The sequence below is a fragment of the Marmota monax genome, unplaced genomic scaffold, assembly GCF_021218885.2.
Source record: "Marmota monax isolate L192 unplaced genomic scaffold, Marmota_monax_Labrador192_F-V1.1 WCK01_AAM20220418_F8-fsc00353, whole genome shotgun sequence".
NCBI classification, from domain to species: domain Eukaryota; kingdom Metazoa; phylum Chordata; class Mammalia; order Rodentia; family Sciuridae; genus Marmota; species Marmota monax.
The window spans coordinates 934,643-954,972 of record NW_026692700.1 but is presented as its reverse complement, the minus strand read 5'-3'; the positions used below and the strand labels follow the sequence as shown (position 1 = coordinate 954,972).

Here is a 20,330-nt window from a genome sequence, read left to right as displayed (position 1 = left end):
TCCTGGGGCTGGGGTGATGGGGGGCAGGGAAGGAGACACCCTGGTCAGTGGGTGCCAAGTTACAGCCAGATGGGAGGAGGGACCCTCTATTAATACTGGCATAGCGGTCCCCCAGGGACACCAGAAAGGGTCCACTTCTCCCTTGCCTCTCTGTTGGGAGGCTGATGGCCCAGGAAGGGGTGGGGGACAGAACTCGGGCAGGAGCGGCCCATGGGGGCAACGGGAGTGACATCAACCTGCTTTTATCCTGGGGTCTGTGTGGAGGGCCTGGTGTGGACACCTGGGACCCTGAGCCCCCATAGCTCCCAGACAGAGGCATGTGACTGGGAAACAGTTTGGGGTGCTGTGGGGGCTGTGGGGCCAGGGCTCAGGCAGGGCCGAGGACGTGGCCTCTGCGTCATCACACTGGAGGCAGGAGGTTCCTGGCCCAGGAGCTGACGGACCGTGTCTGAGCAGCGGCAGCGTTGGGGACGCTGCACTCAGGGGGTGGGGGCCTGAGTCTCAGCCACTCCCCCAGTGTCTGTGTGGCCTCGGACCCGCCTCTTGCTGCTCAATGTCCTTGTGTGTAAAACGGGAATGATAATGATCAGCTCTGGCCCGCAGGATGGGTGAGTGTTAAATGAGTTAATATTGAGCACTGGGCCTGGGGTCAGCACGGAATGACCAGCAGCAAATCTCATTCTCACCCCGAGAGCCCTGGAGCTCAGGAGAGGGGCCACGGGAGGGGACCCTGGGGAGGCCTAGGCACAGTCGCCTCCTCCTGCCCTCCCAGCCCAGTCCTCCTGGCTGCTCTCTCCCTGCCAGGGCCCACCCTGCCCCACAGCGTCCCTGAACTCGAGCGCAGCAGTCCCACACGTCCTTCTGCTGGATGCTCCTCTCCCTGGCCTTCCTAATGGCCGGTCCCCAGGGCAAGGCCGTGTGCCTCTGGTTTGTGCCTTGGCCCTGGGCTGGGCATGGAGCCCACCCTCAGTGCGTGCTTGTGGGCTTGGTGGAGGGGTCAGGAGCCCTGGCGAGGCCCACGTGGTCCAGCCTGCTCCTTCATAAAGCCAGCGCCCTGCCTGAAAGGGAGGGCAGGAGGGTGGGCGCTCGGTGGACACCAACCTGGACCCCTGGCGTCCAGCTCACAGTGGGTGTGCCGCAGCTGTTGATGGGTGTGGGAGTCCTAGGGCTCAGTGCCTGGGCTCCCTGAGGGGTCAGGGCTCTTCTCCCACCTGGGGCTGCTCTGTCCACTGAGAGGTGAGGGCCGGGCCTCCCCATGCCCCTGGCCATGTGCCTCGGCTCCTCTTGTGGCAGAGTGAGTCCTGCAGAAGGCCAGCACCTGGGAGAGCAGGCAGGCCGTCTGGAGGCTCCTGGGCTCGCCTCTGCGGGAGGCAGGAGCGGAGGCCGACGCTCCACAGCGGGCTCCTGGGCCCGTCCTTCGCCATGCCTGCTGAGGCCTGGTCTCTGCCCTTGACACCATGCAGTCAGACCAGCACCCGAGACTTAGGACTTAGCTAAGGCTCTATGTCACAAATCAGGACCCCGGCTTTGTGCGGTCGGATAAAATGATTTGGATCAACTTTGATTTCAGTGTGAGCGTCTGAGGAGGGGGGAGCCGGGAGCTGGCGTCTGCCAAGGGGAGGAGGAGACCCCTGAGATGTGGGGAGGAGCCCTCAGCCCCGGGTCGGCGGGTGTGGTGGAGGCCAGGGCTTTGCCTGGGGCCAGTCGCCCAGCCAGGACCGTACCTGGGCCTGGTTCTGAGACAGGGTGGGGCTGGGGTGGGGGGCGGCTCTGCTCATCTCCCTACTGGGTGTCCCTTTAGAGAGCAGGAGGCGGACTCGGTCAGAGAGCCCAGAGATGTCGGGAGACGGGCTGGGATCCTGAAAGAGCCTCAACTGCCAGAGGCCACTGGGGCGTCCTTTCCAGTGAGTGAGAGGACAGCCGGCTGGGGCAGGGCCGTGATCCCGGGTGAGCAGGCGCCTCGCAGGGTCACTTCACCACCGCCCCCTGGCCCTGTTCCCTCCTCCCGGCCCGGCTTTCCACGAAGCTTCCTCCGCGTCCCCCGTCGGTCTTAGCTGTGGGTCTCTCCATCCCGCCAGGACGTGGTGTTCCATTTTATAAAGGCAGCCACAGCCGCTGCGAGCCATGCCAACCTGCCACGACCTGGCCACTCTGGAGAGGTGTGCCCCGGGCGTTCCCCGTGCTGGCCCACCCCGCCCACTGGAGGGCAGGGAAAGGCTGACTGCGGGGCTCCCCCTGCGGGTGGCACTGGGGTCTCCAGGGGGCCCAGGAGTGGCTTTGGACACAGTCTCTGGTTTGGAGGCGCGGGAGGGCTGGGGACCGGGGCAGTGCAAACAGACCAGCTCTGAGACCAGTGAAGGCTTCCCCGTGCGTGGGTCCTCCATGCCGCTGAGCCCGTCGGTGGGAGAGGGGACGGACGACACAGTCAGGGGCTCCGTCCGTCTGTCCATGCAGACCCCTTCATCAGCTGACCTTGGCCACCAGAACACGTTGCACGTGGTGTGACGTGTGCAGCCATCCCCTCGGGCAGGCACAGGGATAAGTGGATTAGAGGAGGGAATCTGGTACACACAGAGCTGGGGCCGAGGACTCGGGCTCTATCGCAGTGTTCTCGGGAGTAAGAGATCCTTCTTCACGGGAGTCGAAACTGGAAAGAGCCCAGATGTCCACCTGCAGAGGACTGGGAGGCCCTGTGGTGGGCCCTACCGTGGGACCTCGTTCAGCCCACGACGGGCGTGGAGCTGGCTTGGTGGCCATGTGGGTGGGCCTCGGCCACCCTGCTGTCATGGGAAGAAGCTGCACACAGGAGGCTGCGCACTGAGCGACTCCGTTTATAGGAAACAACCAGAGCAGGAAATCCGCAGAGCGGGTCCGGGGAGTGGGGCAGAGGCGCAGACGAGCTCGCTGCCAGGCCGGTGGGCAGCAGGGCTCTGCTTGGAGCCGTTGGGAGGGAGCGGGTCCTCCCACTGGGCGCCGTCACTCAAGGTGTTAGAGACACGGCCCAGAGCCCCGCGCTAAGCGGTCTGCTCCCAGGCCAGGAGAGTCTGGTGGCTCCGGGGGTGTGTCACCCATGCTTGGGGCTGGCGATGGGGACAGGCCTGTCCTGGCTCCAGAGGGCACACGAGGGCTGGGAGGTGAGATGTGCTGCAGAAGATGGCCGTGCCGCGCTGTCCTGGGCTTGCCCCGGAACCCGGAGGGGCTTTTGCATTATTGATTCGGTCGGCCAAACTGGCTCTTAATAGACAGCACCAGGTAAAGGTCAGGCCCGTTCTTTTATATGAATTTCAAATTGATTTTCAGATTCTGAATTTGTCATATTGAAGAGAAGAGGGTTTTCTCTATTGACTCGACTTGGTCAGCGCTGCCTCAGGGCGGGCTGGGAGGTGGAGCCCAGCCGGGTGCTGCCGCGACACCCCTCTGCCAGGGCCCAGCCTGTGCCGTCAGCAGACCTCCAGCAGCCTTGTGAGTCGGACCGCAGTGGCCCCGTTTTACACAGGGGACAGAGCACAGGCCAGCGGGTCCTCTGCCTAAGAGGAGGCCCAGCAGAGTGCAGGACAGGGATGGACCCGTCCGGCCAGGCACAGGGCACGGGCCCCTGGCCCCACGGCGAGGGCCACGTGTCCCCTCTGGGGCCTCTGCTGACAGAGCTGGGCCCTCGGTGGAGGGCAGGAACCACGTTGGGTGGATGGGAGAGGCCAGGGCTTCCGCCTCGGGAATCGAGGGCGAGCCACGCCTGGCGGGGCACCGAGCTCCCGGGGACTGGCACAGCTCCGCCCCCACCGGCCGATTCTGTCTGTTGGGGAGAGACGTCCCCTCAGCATGGTGGCTTTGAGGAGGCCCCAAGCATGACACAGCAGGTCTGGGGTCTTGGGGGTTTGGCTTTAGGAGCTGCTGAGAGCCTCAACCCCGGCTGCAGCCCTGGCCCAGCCGGAGATGCACGGCCCATGGGTGGACGGGGCTCCAAGACTGGACCTTCTGCACGCTCCTGGGAGCCCGGGCTGCAGGCATGGTGTGGGAGGGAGCAAGACCCCGGGCTCTGGTCAGCCCTTGAATGGACTAGTGCTGATGCTGGCCCAGCACAGGGAGCTACAGTAGGGACCTGTCAAGGCACCCTCCTGCAAAGCCAGGGTCCGTTCAGCTTCCACACGTGGTGGGACGGCAGACGGAGGCGACTCCCAGGTGCTGAGGCTTGGAGGAGGTTTCTAGAGACCTGCTGTGGCCTCTACTGCGACCCCCTTCCTGCTCCTGTGGTTGCTCATGACTCTGACGGGAACACAGGTGGCGGCTATTAAGTCGAGGGGTGACATGAGTGGGAGGAATGGTGAGAGTGTTGCAGATTTAGGATCTAAATATATCTCAGTAGTCAGAATGATAGGCTGAAGAAAGCAGGATAGGACTTAGTAGGATCAAATTTGAAGTCTATTTGGGTCCAAAGAGTCGAGTTCTCCAAGCCTGCAACGAGAGATGTCGTATGTAAGAACTAACCAACCACAGTGTGAGTCAACAGTGTGACAGGGCATTTAAAATCCATGGTGCTCTTAGGTTGCATTAATAGAAGTATTTTTCCCAGGAGAAAGGAGGAGACTCTATTCCTCCCTTTCTCAGATAGAACTCCAGGGTCCTGTCTTTAAATCTTTATGCCCTGCTTTAAAGAGGACTTTGAGTAGCCAAGAAAGACTCCAAAATGAATTCCTCAACCAAAATAGGTCATAATAAAAATAATGATAGATGTGCTAAATTTATACTTTGCTGCGTAAGGAATAGCTTTTAGGATTACAGTAAATATTTTCTCTTTGTAAAAAGTAGAGAAAGCACAGAAATGTGTAAAGATGGGTACAAAAATCAGCCCTAATCTTAACTTTCCCACCCAGAGATAACAGCATTTTGGTGTCTTCTGCTCGTCTTTATAAACAAGTACTTCCTTTAAAATACAGTCACTGTGTCTCTGTACCTCGTCTGCGCCCTGTTTTTGCCTGATGTCACGCGGTGTGCTGCTCGGTTTGACCCAGGCCCCGCCCTCCGTGACTCCCAGGGGGGCCGTGGGGTGGAAGTGTGGGATTTCTTCCCTCCGGGTACTCTCCAGGGTTGTTTCCGTGTCATAAAGATCAGCTTCCTCCCTTGCCAGGGTCCGTCTGTGCCTCTGGATATTTCTGGGGGATCAGCTCCTGCAGGCAGGATTCCCAGAGGGGGAGCCCAAACACCTGTAAGGCCCGGAACCCTCGCCAGAGCCCCTTGGGCAGTTCTGCTCCCCGTCTGCCTGCACCAGCGGCCGGCCCAGTACTGTCCTTCGGAGCCATTTGCCCACTTTCCAGGTGAAGATGTTAGGGTTGTTCTGTCCGCATTTCCCTGACAGCTGTGGCAGGCCACGTCCCCTGTGACTGTCCCTCCTGGTTGTTGGGGACCCACAGTGCCGCGGCACCAGCGTCTGCTCTCCTCCCAGCACGACTGGCAGGTTCTGGGGTTTGCTAAGGTGGAGTGGCGTCCCTCCCCAGGCCCAGACGCACGGGGAAGGCTGGCCGGGTGATTGGGAGGAGGTCCCCAGGAGCCACCTGGCCAGGGCAGCCGCAGGTTTGGGCTGGGGCCTGGGGACAGCCAGTGGCTGGCTGGCCTGGCTAGATGCTGGTCCTTTCCTGCTGTGTGACCCTGGTGGGGGCCTGACCTTCAGGAGGCCCCTGTTGTCCATCTGCGTTGGGCTGAGCCATGTGTCAGGGTGGCAGAGCCAACAGGCGTGAGGCCTGTGGCCAGTGGTCCTCCCACTGGCCAATTGGTGGCCTTTGTGGGCTACTGACCGTGTTGGCCTGTTTTCCAAGATCTACTTCATTTCAGCTGTCCCTAAAGGGGACTTGGGGACAAACCAGCAGACAAATCCTGCTCCTTCCGTCTGCATCAAGAATGTGCCTGGGACATCGGGGGCGGGGGGGGACTCACCTCCTCAGCTCAGGCCCAACAGTCCTTGCTGAGTGACAGCTGTGACAGCGGCCGTGTCCAGGACCAGAAGACGCCCCAATCTGAATGCCAGGCCCGGGAGGGTCATGGTGTGACTCCAAGGGAAGGGCTGTCTCCCGAAGTTCGGAGACCATGTGCGAAGAGCAGCGCAAGCCGTTCTGTTCCTCTTGTAGGTGTAGAGAGCTGACCTCTGAGTAATCAAATCCGCACCCAGTTAAATAATTTTAATAGTTTTCCAAGCTGTTAACAAGGACTCTAAACAGCGCTAACACAGGCTGCTGGCGCTCCTTTAAATCAGGCCGCCAAACCGAATGTCCTGTAGGTGGAAGATGGCCGTGGGGCCGGCCACTGCCTCGGGAGACATGGTGGCTCCCAGACCCGCCCAGGCGCCTGCCCACCCTCTCCCTTCAGTGACCGCTCATTCCTCAGAGGCATTTTGTTTTTTCCCAGGGCCCGTGGGTGACCCTGCCCACGTTTGAAGCATCTTTTGGTCTTGGTGGCCTTTGTGGGCTATTGACCCTGTTGGTCTGTTTTCCAAGATCCACTTAATTTCAGCTGTCCCTAAAGGGGACTTGGGGACAAGCTAGGCCTTCTTGCCTGCCACACGGGGCCGGGCGGAGCTGTGGGCGAGCCCTGGTTGGAACTAAGCCTCATCTTCAGGCTCCCATATGAGCTGCGATCTCCCCAGGCAGGTGGGAGGCCGGCGCCCTGCAGCCACGCTGCCGGGGGAGACAGAGGCAGCAAGCTCTGCAGAGCCTTTCCTGATGGGTGACGGGGCAGGGCGGGCCTTGCCTGGCCCCTGGTCCGGCGGCCCCTTGCCCGGTCCCCACCTGGCCCCTCCACCCATGGACTGCTTCATGTGGGTCCCTGTTCCTTTGATCAGGGGCCGGGAAGAGAAGAGAAGGCGACGGGGCCTGGCCCCACCCAGCCCCCTCTCCCTGTCCTGGGTCCCCCCTCTCTGTCCTGGTCCCCCCGCCCTGGACTTGGGTGCTCCAGACGTGGGGGCGGCAGAGATGGCCCCTGGCGCTTCCTGCCATGTGTGTTCTCAGGGGCTGCGGGGGACGTCATGTGTGTAAAATTAGCCTTGCCTTGTTGGCCCCTTTCAGGCTAATTCGGAGTGAAATGTTTTAGCGATGGTGGGCTGATTCTATCAGGAGAACAAGAACTAATTAAATTCCCTCTGACCATCAAGCAGTAAATTATTTATATCCAGACAGATGCAATCTAATCTCCAGCATCCAGCTCCACCCAACAGGCGTCCCACTTGATTCTTCAAGGGGAGAGGAAGAAACAAGGGGAGAGTCAAGTGCTCAAGGGGGGTGTCGGAAGCCTGGCCCTGAGTACTCAGCCCTCCGAGGTCGGGGATGCCCGCCATCGGGCCAGGGCTCGGGCTCCCCACTTCTGGTTCCCAGGGGCCGTGGCCTCCGTGCCGATTCCTGCAGGAGGGAATAGATAAATAGATAAAAGGAGTCAACCGGCGTCCGACAAGGCTGTTCAACACCATCTCAGCTGTTCGGGGGAGAGCTCGTCTCACTAATGAATTTGCTAATGCATGTCACAGAGACTCATTGGTCTGCCCCTCGGTGGCCCTGGTGGCTGCCGAGTGGCTGCCAGCTTGCATTTTGGGGGTGGAGTGATTGGCTCGGCCCCCTGACGAGAGCTGTGCTGCCCTCTGCCCGGCTCTCTTGCTGCTGCCCGGCCCTGGGACTCAAAGCCAGTGTGTGGCCCCTTCCCATGGCACCTTTGCTGAACATTCCCACCTGTCCTGCAGGGCACAGGTGTGGACAGAGATGGGGTCCCCGCCTCCTGGGGGCTGCTGCCGGCCTGTGGCTGGGGCTGGGATGAAGGAGGACGTCCTGCAGGTCTCCATCAGGCTGCGGGTGAAGACATCTGTGTCGTGGGCTGGCCAGGGGTGTGTCCTGTGGGCCGCCGGCACCCTGGGACTCTGTTACTGACTGTCACATGTGCTCCCCAGCTCCAGGGGTGGCACTGTCGTGGTTGGAGTCTCAGGTTGGCCTCGTGAGCCAGTCTCTGGGTCTTCTGAGTTTGGGGACCCTCCCTGTGTGTTCACCTAAATCCATAGTGAGGGGTCTCTGCTCATGTGCACCACCTAAGGGTGTCTGATGCACAGAGGGGCCTAGATCTGGAGCCACAGGCTGACCTGCGGTGCCACTTCCCTGCCACCACTCGCCCCAGCCAGTCTGGGCCGGCTCCGTCCTGGCTGCTCCTTACCTGGCTCACTTCTGACAGCCCTGACCCCCACGGTGAGCTTAGGACCCAAGGGGGCAACGGGGTGATCTTCTTAAAGGGGCAAAAGGCCCTTTTCCAGGTAGCCATTTTAGGGGGCTCTAAGCCCATGTCCCAGAGCCCTAAAGCATCTGGAGACACCTATTTTGGAATGACTGCGCTGCCCAAGCTGCGTTCCTCTGAGTCTTGAGGCATCCTGAAGGTGGCGCTGGATTCAGGAGCTGCGACGTGCCGCCTGGCGGGGAGCCCGGCCCAGGTCTGGGAGTCGGACTTCACCACTCATCAGGTCAGTGGTCCTGGGCGAGGCGGTCCGCCCCTGGGGGCTTCCCTTCCACACTTGTAAATGGATCCGTTCTGCTTCCCACCTGCTAGGGCAGTTGAGGCACTGAGAGGACATGGCGCGTCCTCTGTGTCCAGTGCTGGGTCTGTGGCCCCGGTGCCGCTAGTGGTGCTGGTGTGGGTCAGTTCAGATGCTGAGCTCAGTGTGGGCCAGTGTCTGGGCCTGCGGGCTGCGTTGTGGCGGGTTGCGCTGGACGACAGCCTGAGGCTTGGGCCCTAGAGCCCGAGTGGCCGTGCCCGTGTCACGGAGCGTCTGCTCCTGGAGCTTCTGGACGCAGCAGGGCGGGGTGGGCAGTAGCTGCTCATCAGCTGCTTGCTGTGCCTTGTAGATATCATGATGTAGTCACCACTTCTCGAGTACCTGTTCTGGCCAGTCCTAGGGCTTCGGCTGGAGAGAGTGGCTGTCTGCTCAGGCCCTCCGCTGGGCAGGGGGTCAGTGAGCAGGTGGAGAGAGGAGGCAGGGCCCCGCACGTGAGCGCTCTGCTCTGCCGTTTGCCACTGTCTCTGTTCAGGCTTGTTTCCTCCTCGCAAGAGGGAGCCCCGGCTTTCTCAGCCTCCGGAGACCTCCCCCGCGTCTCCCTGTGCTGGTTTCTGCCTCGGAGACCCTCCAACAGCCCTTTCAGCCCCGATTTCTTCACTGGGTCTCTTGGGGGCTGGGGTGGGAGAGACTGTCACTGGGACCCGTATTCTAAGATGGCTGAAGATGCAGCAGGGGGACCTCACCATCCATCTGTCCACCTACCTACCCATCTACCCACCCCATTGACCATCCATCCATCCATCCATCCATCCGTGTATCTGCTTATCCACCCACCACCCATCCATTCACCCATCTACCAAGTACCATCTGTCTGTCCACTGAAGCTCCCACCTCTCTGTCCATCCATCCAACCATCATTGACTGTCCACTCATCTGTCTCTCCACTCATCCGTTCCTCCATCCCTCTACCCACCCACCATTTGCCACCCATCTACCTACCCATCTACCTATCCATCTACCTATCCATCCACGTATCCAGCCACCTATCCATCTGTCCACCCACTCACACACCTATCCATCCACCTGCCCATCCACCCGTCCACCCCACACCCACAACATTCACCATCCACATACTCATCTATCCTACAGGTAACCACTTAGCATCCAATAAGTGTGAGACATTGTTTTAGGCAGCAGAGAGTCAACAATGGAACACAAGACAGGAGCCCTCCCCGCTGTGCCCAGGCCCGTGGTCCCTGCCCTGTGTCGGGGTGGTTTGCCAAGGTCAGGGGTGCCACGCACACCCAGGTTCTCCCACGCCCTCCACGTGACCAGGCTTCCTCTGAGCCCTCTGATTTTCCCACAATCATCTTCCCAAGGCCCCTTGGATTGAGCATGTCCTCCCCAGTGGACACCTGTGCTCCCACTTCCTCTGAGGCGATGTCCTCCTTGTCCCCAGACAGTGCCACCCCCCTGTGACTCCCTGTGGCATGTCAGGGCTGCCGTGGAGCCTGTCCGCCTCTGCCTCCTTCCCTGGTTCCTTGGCTTGGGAGGCCTCCACAGACGCTGCTTCTCCTTCTCTTGGATTCCAGCATTGGCCATTTTTCTCCAACGTGCCCGGAGCACCGCCTTCCCTGTGGCCGTCTCTGTCCCTCCCCCGTCTGGCAAGCCGTGCAGCGGACGCCCTTCGGCACCTTACAGATCGTCAGCTCAACTTCCAACAAGACTGGGGCTTGCAGTGGCCCGAGGGCCCTCCTTCTGGACGCCCCCAGCCACCTCCCGTTCCCTGCTGCCCACCGTCGGCCTCCCTTGGTGGCTCTTGGGCCCCCTCATCTGATTGGCCATGCAGGGCTATCCCAGTCCAGTTCTGCAGAGGGAACCTCCAGACGCTTTCTCAGATGCTCCACCAATGACCGCCCACTTGATGGCCTGCGTGCCAACGGGCTGGTGGTCAGCCCCGGGGTGGTGTGTTCCTGGCTGCCTCTCCACCCAGGCTCTGCAGCCCCTGAGATGCTGGCTCTTCTAGAATGTTCCATGGTCCCAGTGGCCGTGGATATGGGTGGAGACATCCCTGTTCAGTGGTGTCTGCTTGGTGTTGGGAGAGTGGCTGGGTCTTGGGTCCCCTCCTCACTGGGGAGGGGAGGAGGTGAGCTGAGGTCCAGGCGGGGTCCTGGCCTTGGCTGTGGCTGGGTGACTGGGAGGAGGGCCGGGCCCCGCCCCGCCCTCCCCACCTCCCGCCGGCTGACCTGCCTGCCCTGTCCCCCGGGGAAGTCCATCTCCAGGCTCCCAGTGTGTGTAGGTTCTGCCTCCTTTTCAAATATTTCAATTTGCTTTTCTTTTTAGCTCATATTTTTTCATGACTTACAAAGATGTTAAATTAGCAGGAGTCTTTTAAGTAGCCATTAGCTATCATGTCTGGTCTGGTTCTTGATTTCCTCCTCCACCCCCTCCTGACATGTCCACAGCTCCTGTTCCCGGCACTCATTTTGGCTGAAATCAGTCTGCACTGCCCCTCTGTTTTCTCCACAAGCCTTCTCCTTCCTGCCCCTCTGAGTCCAGCACAGACTTCCCCTCCCGGCCGGCTGAGCAGGGTGGGCCCTGCTGGTGGCTCCTTCCTCCCCCTCCACAGGGGAGTTCTGCTGGGCTCGGTGTCCGATGCCCTCCTGCCTGTGTTTGAGGTTTGAATTCTCAGGCACATGAGCACTCAGAGGGCATCTGAGGGACGCAGGGAGGACTGGAGGTCGGCTTGGCCTGGAAGACCTAGTTTAGCTTGGCCTGCCGGGTTGCAGGTGAGAGGCCCGTAGCCAACCGCCCCACTCTGGTCCTTGTCTGTCGGCAGTGACGGTGCATGGGCGTCTCAGCCTTTCTCTGGCATCTGATGGCCTCTGTTCCTTCAACTTTGTAGACATTAATTTATCCACTTAATGGGGATGTTTTTCACTATTAAGATGTTAGATTCTGCCGACGTTGTGGTAGTTGGAGTTTTGAAATGATATCACTGTCACCACCATCACCACCATCACCACCATTGCTATCACCACATCACCACCACCATCACCACCATCACCACCATTGCTATCACCACATCACCACCACCATCATCACCCCATCACATCACCATCATTGCTATCACCACATTACCACCACCATCACCACCATCACTACCACCACCGTCACTACCATTGCTATCACCATCACTACCACCACCATCATCACCACCATCATCATCACCACTAATATCATCACTACCACCACATCCCGACCACCATCACTGCCATCATCACATCACTATCACCATGACCGCCACCATCATCATCCCCCTCACCACCATTATCCTCACCACCACTATCATCACTGCTCTCACCATTACCATCACCGACATCATCACTGTTACCACATCATCACCACCATCATACTCTCCACCATCACTACCATCACAGCATCACCATCGTCATAACCACCACCATTACCATGATCACCACCATCGTAAGCACTACCCCCGTCCCTATCATTACCACTTCCACCACCAGCGCCCAGTTACTTACCATGGTCCACACAAGTGCTGGGTGTTTCATACCTGGCTCCCATGTCATTGTTACAACAGGCCTTGGGGGTATGGATGTTGTTCTCCCTGTTCTGAGATAAAACCCCTGCGGTGCAGAGAAGCTGGACGCTTGCTTGGGTCCTTCAGCTGGTGGTACCTCTGGTGCCCCCATCTGGGCTCTCACTGCCGGCCTGTGGCCCGTCTTTGTCCCCCACAGCCTCGTCCCCTTTGCTTTTTGTGATGGTGCCATTTAGCTCCCCCGCATCTAGTGAGGGCACCAGCCTTGGATCAGCGGCTGAGCCTGTCAATTGTCCTCCTGTGACCCCGAAGCCCTTGGCCTCTCTGGGCTGTGCTTTCCTGCCTCGTGGAGGAGGGGAGCACTCTCCCAGGCCTGAGGGCTAAAGGATCCACACTCACCCAGGCCCTCACACGGGGCCGGCAGAGGGAAGACCCACGTGTTCCCTTCATAGTTATGAGGATTCTCTGTCACCCTCACGTCACTGTTCCCTCCGTGGCGCTCCAGAGATTTGTACCTAATCCCCTCTAAGTGTGAGACTGCCTCAGGTGCTGGCCGACAGAGCTGAGCAGGGGCGCCCCTGGCTCTGAGAGGCCGGTCCCAGCAGGCACAGTGTCCACAGCCCCAGCCCCAGGCCAGCTCCCCCAGCCTGGCTGAGCGCGGCTGGGAAGACTCCTGGCCGGAGCCCAGGGCCAGTAGGAGGGGGAGTGGGAACAGCCCAGCGGAGCTTAGGATTCAAAAAGTTAGAGGAGGAACAAGATGGCACCTGAAGGGAGCCACCAGCCAAGCTGGGAGGACAAAGAGTGAGCCGCTAAGAAGGACGGGGACGAGCCCCGAACAGGGGCTCCCAGAGGTCCACCAAGACCCTCCAGCTGATGCCACCAGGGAGGACGAGGAGGCCGGAGCGCAGAGCCAGGGGACCCGGGAGGTGGCACTCACCAGAACCCACCGATGGCCACGGAGGAAGGGTCCTTAGACGACTCCCACGCGGAACCAGGTCCGATGCTTCACGGGGGATTCAAACAGACCTGTAAAGAGCAGGTCCTCCCAGGGCTGATTAAACTGCTCCACAGCACAGAAGAGGGAGAGAAAGAGCCACACGATTTTCATGAAGTGAGAATAAGAGTTTTTTAAAATTTGACAAAGATCGTATAAAAATAAAATGACAGACTGGTCTCACTTATGAATATTGATGTAAAATTTTAAATAAAATATTGTAAAAGAGGATCCAAGCATTATGTTGAAGTAATAGCACCCTATGTCCACTGGGACTGATTCCAGGAAGAATTGGAAGTCTGCTTATATAGTCCATCACGTTAATCAATATTGGGAGAGTCATGGTTTTTGATACTAAAATGGCGTTTGACAAAATTCAACATCTCTTTTTAATAAATGCTCAACACAGGAGGAGTTGGTGGGAAGTTTCTTAACATGCCTATATGTAATCATATCCCCAAGACATTCCTTTTCATCATGTGGAAATATTCAAGAATGAAGCAACAGTGGCCACCACATTTCTACTACCGTTGCCCATCAGCCAAGCAGTGGCCAATGCCGAGAGAGAGAGAAAGATAGATATTGGAAGGACGGGGTGGAAGCATTAACTTCTTGTAGGTGATATGATTGTGTACTTGGAGAATTCCAGACAACCTATGAAAACTTACCACGAATAAGGTAATCCAACTTTCTGTTTATCTGTCACCGTCTCTACCATCCATCCCCGCCTCCATCCAGTGACAGCATTCTGAAGGTAGAAATGGCTTCCATTTGTAATATCAAAAATTAAATGAAACACCTAGGAGTAAACTTAACAAGGAAAATGCAAATTCCACATGTGAACTGCAACAGCCCCTAAGGAACATTTTCTACCCCTGCACCAACCCCCAGTGGAGCAGAGATTTAGAGTTGCTTATTCAGCAAATATTCCTGGAGAGCCTTCTGCGCACCAGGTCCTCCCTAGGCCTGGGAGATGCAGCAGGCACAGGACAGAAAACTCAACCCACGTGGCGCTTGCCTTCTGGGTGGGAAACCAGGTAAATAGGGGAAGTATGTTAGATCTTAGATGGTGATCATTCTTGAGGCAAGCTATGCAGCTGCCGTATTCTGAGGGGGTAGGGCTGCAGGGTTGGGGGGGTCATGGAAGGCTTGGCTGTGGTGTGACATTTGAGTGATCATTTAAGCTATTTACTGTTAACGTTTTATGTGTTTTACATCCTAAACCAGCTCAGAGCTCCTTGCATTTCCTACAACATGCAGCCCTGTCGTAAGAGCTTGATACATGAAGCTGTTTGCAAATTTTGAAGATTGGATCTTTCTTTTGATATGCCAAACACTCTGTACTTAACCTTGGCCTTCCTGGTTGTCTCATACTGCTACCTGGAAATCTTTTTTTTTTTTTCCTAGAATGGGAACCTACAAAACACATTATTCAGGATCCCCCCGCCCCCTCGCCCAGCCTCCTCAGCATCACCCAAGGACTTGTTAGAAACACAGTTTGCTTCCTACGTTAGACCTGCTGCATCTCAGGATCTGCATTTTAAATAAAGATTTGGGGCGCTTTGTATGCACACCAAAGTTGAAAAGCATTTCCCTCTTGCTCCTGGTTTTGTACGTTCCTTTATTATGTGGCAGAATTCGGGGTTGCGGGATGGAGGAGCCGCCTGCTCATGATGGGTGTTATCTTCCCATCACAGCATCTTTCCCAGCTGCCCTTGGAAAGCCACGTTATGCACGGCCACCCAGGGAGCTGAGACACTCTTAATCTGTGCTGTCCAGTGTGGTAGCCACTAACCTCATGTTGTGACCATCCAGTACAGTTAGGGGTGGGGTGAGCTCAGTGGTAGAGTGCTTGCCTAGCTTGCGTGGGGCCCTAGGTTCCATCCCCAGCACAGCAAAACAAGCTCATAAACACAATTAAATATTCAGAGGTTTAGTTACAGAGATCACATTTTGGTGCTCAGTAGCCTCATGGGGCTCGTGGCCACCAAATTGGATGGTTCAGGTATAGAACATTCTTGTCCTTACAGAAAGTTCACCCGGGCAGCCCTGATCAAGAGTATCCAGGTGTTGGGGTTTAGGACTTTGAACTGCAAAGTGAAATTCTCTGTGCTCTTGGTTCTGATAGCTCTTTGTTTCCTTCTATGTAAACAGAGCTCTCCGTCCATCTATCCACCAACCCATCCCCCTGTCCATCTACCTGCCCATTCATATCCACCGTCCACACCCTCCACCCATCCACATCCATCATGCATTCATTCATCTATCCATTTGTCCATCCTTCCATCTGTCCATCAACCCACTTGGTCATTCCACAAATGCTCATGGCACGCAGTGGTATGTTAATAAGCATTTATCAAATAAGCCCTGGAATGAGGGCTCCACCTGCCCTCAGCCTGCGCAGGGTGCTGGACATGCACATGCCACATTCCTTGCCACGCGTGTGCGGACTTGTGGGTGGGGCTTTCTGCCCTGGTGCTGGGTCCCCAGGTCCTGTCTTGATTCAGCTCTCCTGGCCTGACAGTCTCCCTCATTCCTGCCTTTAGCTGGTCAGCAAGCTGGCTCCGTGGAAGAGGGCTGCCTCCCGGAAGAACCTGTCCTCATGCTCCTGGGACAGGGACGGGAGGCCTTTGACCCCTGTCTCCCTGGCGCCAGTGCCTTTCACCCTCTGCTCTGTCCCGCGTGCGACGGTCTTAATCCTCAGTTGTGATCTGGCCCTGGGTGGGGGAGGCCTGTCCCCAACCAGTTTTGTCCTGGCCTGGGCTCTGAAGATGGAGTCTAACAGAGAACGGCTCAAGTGGGGGTCCTGAGTGCTGAGCTCTGCCCTGGAAGACGGTGTCCACCATTTTTTTTCTGTGGTCTTCCCAGAACAGTGGCTTTTTAAAAAGTGGACACTTCATCTGTTCTGTCCCTAAGGCCTGGAGCATCCCTACCTTTTGGGATGTTCAATTCTCCTGCTGGTCATCTGGCTCCACCCTGGAGCCTCGTCCTCTCTCCCTGGCGTCCTCTGTTGGTCACTCGGAGTGGGTGCTGGACGGCGGCGGCCCAGTGGAATGTACAGGACGTGATTCCCTCTGCCCGCTGCCTGAATGTTCTCCAAAGTGAGGCACAGCTTTTCTGTCTCTGTGGGGTGGCCGGGGGGGGGCGCTGTTTGTGTTTGTAAGTGGATCCAGCCCCTATTCCAAGGACAGAGGGGACAAGAGGGCTTGTTGGGGACTTGGCTCCCCAGCAGGGCACGGGGTCCAGCCCTGGCCCTTGTGCTGGTCCCTCCCCTGAGCAGCACTGTTAATGGAAGAGAGGGGCCCAGGTGTCGCTGGGAAGACCTTGACCTCTGCTCCGGGGCTGTCTTCGTGGTCCCCATACTCTCACTGTCCCCTGCCAGTCTCCCTGGCAGGCCTCTGTCCCTGCACCCACCTTCCACTGAGCCCTGAGTGAGCAAGGAGGGGACAGCGGGGAGCTCTGGCAGGTGGAGGGACCAAGGACGTCCTGTGGGGGCAGCCAGAGGGCTAGAAGGCTGTGGGCAGGCCGCCCTTCGCCTCTGTTTGGACAAGTCTTGCTCTTGGGGGTGCCTGGAACCCAGGACGGGAGCAGATGGGGGCTTGGAGTGCATGTGTGGCCACACCCCAGGAGTCGCGGGGCCTTGGTGAGGACCCTCCCCCTGTCTGGGCCTCAGTTGTCCACTTGTGGAACGGGGGCGGCCATTCGTGGGGAGGGACATGTAGCCGGTGCCCTGCGAGCACTCTTGCTCTCTGGGGCTCGGGACAGGGGCCCTCCATGTGGGCAGCGCTGCCTTGGGGCAGGCTCTCCTGTGACATCCTGGATCGGCCCACCTGGTTCTTGCTGGCCAGTGGTGACATGTGGGAAGGTAGGTCCAGGGTGATAGCCCCCAGGACCCAGACTACAGCTCTGACCTTCTGCATCTCCTCAAAAAGGATTTGCTTTAAACCCATCATTATGCCCTCTGCTCGGCGTGGTGGCACTGTGTCGGGAACCTGTGTGTGTGACACAAACGACCTGTCCAGTTAGCCTCCTGGGAGGACCTATGGGCCTTTGCATCCCTTCTATCAGTGGACACAAACAACCCCACCCTGGACTGTCGACCTTTGACCTCCAAGCCCGCCCACGCCCCACTAAGAGCCCCATCAGTGGGCCACACCAGGATTGCCGAGCTGGACTGGGCTGTGGCCAGCGGTGGACCTGAGCAGGGCAGCTGGAAGACATCTTGCAGGAAGCGGGCAGAGCGGGTTCCTGGGAGGCTTGACTGGAGGCTAGGAGGGGGGTCAGGCCTCCCCGGGGAGGAATGAGGATTTCCCTGTTTTCAGGAGCTGTTTGGAAGGAAAGGCAGGTGCTGGATGGTGGGCAGCAGGCATCTGCCCGAGCTGGACCGGGAGCCCTGCCTCTGGGCCCTGGGGTGCTGGGGCTGGGGCCTGGCTGTCTGCTGTCCTCCCGTCTTAGGGGGCTTTCCAAGGAGCTGGTCCTGGGGTCTCCACTCAGACGCCCAACCGCACCCCCTTCCTTTCTGCTGGATAGTTCTATGAGGGGCAGAGGAGGGGCAGGACAGGGGCCTGACGGCGCCTTCTTCCCGGGAGTGCCGGCACGAGGTTCCGGTGGACTCCCTTCCTTTCTTTTTATTAAAAATTAGAACTATCCAGGAGGCTTTCAGCACTAGAGATGAAAGGCAGGGCAGCCGTCCACTGCCTCCCGTCCTCCTGCCCCTGGGTTCCCCTGGGTTCCGCATTGTTTTTGCAGAACAAGAGGGAAGAGGGAAGAGTTTTACTGGTAGGAGACTTTTCCCCGCTTAATGAGGTGGTGGGCGGTGGTGTAGCGTGTTTTTATTTTATGTTATTTTTTTGTCCCTTGCTGCTTTGGGGGAGGGTGACAGTGTTTGAGTTGGGGTGCGGGTGTGTGGGGGAAGGTGTTCTCTTGGAGAGGAACAGTATGAGCAGATGTTACGCCCCCGTGTCTAGAAGGTGGGGGTGAGGACGGGCCTGGTTATGTAAGCCCAGGGGGGGCGGGGGCTGAGGGGGCAGCCTGACGCCCGGTCGCAGCCCTCGAGGAAAGCAGCCGGGTGCAGCCTGCCGGGTGGCGTGGCGTGGCGGGGCGGGTACAGTGGGGCAGGTGGCGTGGACGGCGGGGTCGGCAGCAGGAGGACGGGTGCGGGCGGGGTGCGCACAGGAGGAGCGGGGCGCTCCAGGCCGTTCAGGGGGACCCGTTATCTCTGCTCCTGCCTCCCCTGGCCTCCTCTTCAGACCCTGCCTGTCTATCGATTCTTCCTCCCAATCAATTCCCCAGCAACCAGGGGACGGTCTTCCCCGTGCTCCACATTCCCTCCAGCCTCCCTGCACCAGCCCGGCCAGCACGTGACCGCAGAGCTGCCCAGGATGAGGGGCCGAGGCCCCAGCTGTCCCGAGCCTCGCAGCCTGAAGGGTTGCCCAGATCTCGAGGTTCCGTCTGTGGTCAGGGGAGACCTGAGCAGGTGACTCTCAACAGTGGCCAGCAGCGCGGGGTCCAGGATCCGGCTGTGCTCAGCTTCCTCACCAGCATCCTGAGCCCCTGTCTGTTCTGGCCACCATGAGCCTCACCGCCACCTCCCACGCCGCACGGGCCACTGAGGCCCTGGGTGGGGTGTTGAGCCCCTCTGCCCGGCGTCTTCAGCACACTCTATGCTGTGGACGTCTCAGCGGCTGGCCAGCTGCCCTGCCTGCTGTGTTCCCCAGCTGCCTGGGGACCCTTCTGTGCTGGCTCACCCTGCTTCCTCCCCTGCCCTGCTCTGCCCACGCTGGCCATGTCTTCCCAGGTCCATCCGTAGCTCGGCATGTTTACTGGGCAGTAGCCAGCTGTCATACTGTGCGTGGACTCCAACACCATCTGCATCCATGAGATCATGGGCTTCTTCCTGAGACCCGGGACGGTGTGCACTCGGGAGCTCCCTCGGCTGGCCCCGCTTACCCTCATGGGTTGGTTTTTATTATCAACTTGTGTTTATTTCTTCTTCCCAGAGGCCCTGAAGCAGGGGGAGCTGGTCCAGGAGTGGGTATTAATCAGGGAGAAGGTCGTGGTGTGCAGTGTGGAGGAGCAGAGGCCGCCCAGTGTGAGGTGAAGGGCCGTCAAGCACCAGCTCCAATCTGGGGTCCTCTTCATCAGGAGGAGAGGCTCTCCCCTGGGGGAGCCGGGCGTTGGCACGCGGGGCTCGTTGGCCCGGGGCTTGCTGCGTGGTTTGGGCGGCCTGAGCCCCTGCTGGGGAGGACAGGGATAATGAACCTGCTGCACAGAGCTGCTTCCTGAACGCACTGTGACGCCGCTGTGGGCTCCTGGTGTGGGAAGACGCTCAGCAAGGCGTGGGGAGGTGGTTCTGACGATGGTCTTATGAGGCGTTGAAAGTCGGCCACCTCCCAGGGGGAGAGGCACGTGGGCAGGGGTTGGTGTCCTCTCCTTCACTGGCTGACATGCACCAGGTTGCGTGTGGCCAGACAATGAGCTGTAGGCTTGTGTTTGTCTTCTGCAGGAGACAGGGTGGCACGAGGAGGCCGTTCCTTCTCAGCCAGAGTGGCGGCCACCAGCCATGCAGGACAACTGTGTGGCTGAGCATGGTCAGCCTGAGGGGCGAGGGCCGCAGGTGCAAGAGGCTAGTGGGGTCTCACTTCATACACAAAGACACACGTCCCGTTAATAATTTTTTTTTTTTGGTCCCAGGGATTGAACCCAGGGGAGCTTTACCACTGAGCCACATCCCCAGCCCTTTTTTATATTTTGTTTAGAGACGGGGTCTCACCAAGTTGCAAAGTTGCTGAGAGTGGCTTTGAACTTGTGATCCTCCTGCCTCAGCCTCCTGAGCTGCTGAGATTACTGGCATGCACCACTGCGCCTGGCCCTGTTGATGATTTCTTATATGGATGATTATTGACCTGAAATAGTTCTCATGTACTAGGTTAAGTGAAATTATTAAATTAGTTTCACTTTTTAAAAACCTTTTAAAAAGCGATTACTAGGAAACCTTAAATCGCCCCGGTGGCAAGTAGATATGTACAGTGTGCCCTATTGGGTGGAACTGGTCCAAGCTCAGCTCCCAGGGTGGCCCTGAGGTACCCCAGGACTAGCATCCACCACGCCCCTCTCCTTGGCTCCCAAGTTCCGCACCAGGGAGCCTCTGGGTGATCCGGGAAAAGCCATCAGGAAGCGGAGCAGCTGCCCTGGAGAGGGCCCGAAGCTGTCTGTCTCTGGGTTTGTCCCAGTTAGACACCCCTGGAGTTTTCGGGAAACAC

General features: G+C 58.5%; 1 protein-coding gene across 2 annotated transcripts in view; it reads left to right on the top strand.

Annotated features, from left to right (window-relative positions):
• Nucleotides 1-20,330, top strand: part of Rbfox3 (RNA binding fox-1 homolog 3) — a 370,105-nt gene that overhangs the window by 14,746 nt on the left and 335,029 nt on the right. The window contains exon 1 of one of the 2 annotated variants that reach the window (XM_058579984.1): nt 2,387-2,396. The exons of the other annotated variant lie outside the window; for it this stretch is intronic. The gene's annotated coding sequence lies outside the window, so the exon portion shown is untranslated. Of the gene's footprint in view, nt 1-2,386; nt 2,397-20,330 lie in introns of those variants that run through there. 2 annotated transcript variants of the gene reach the window in all.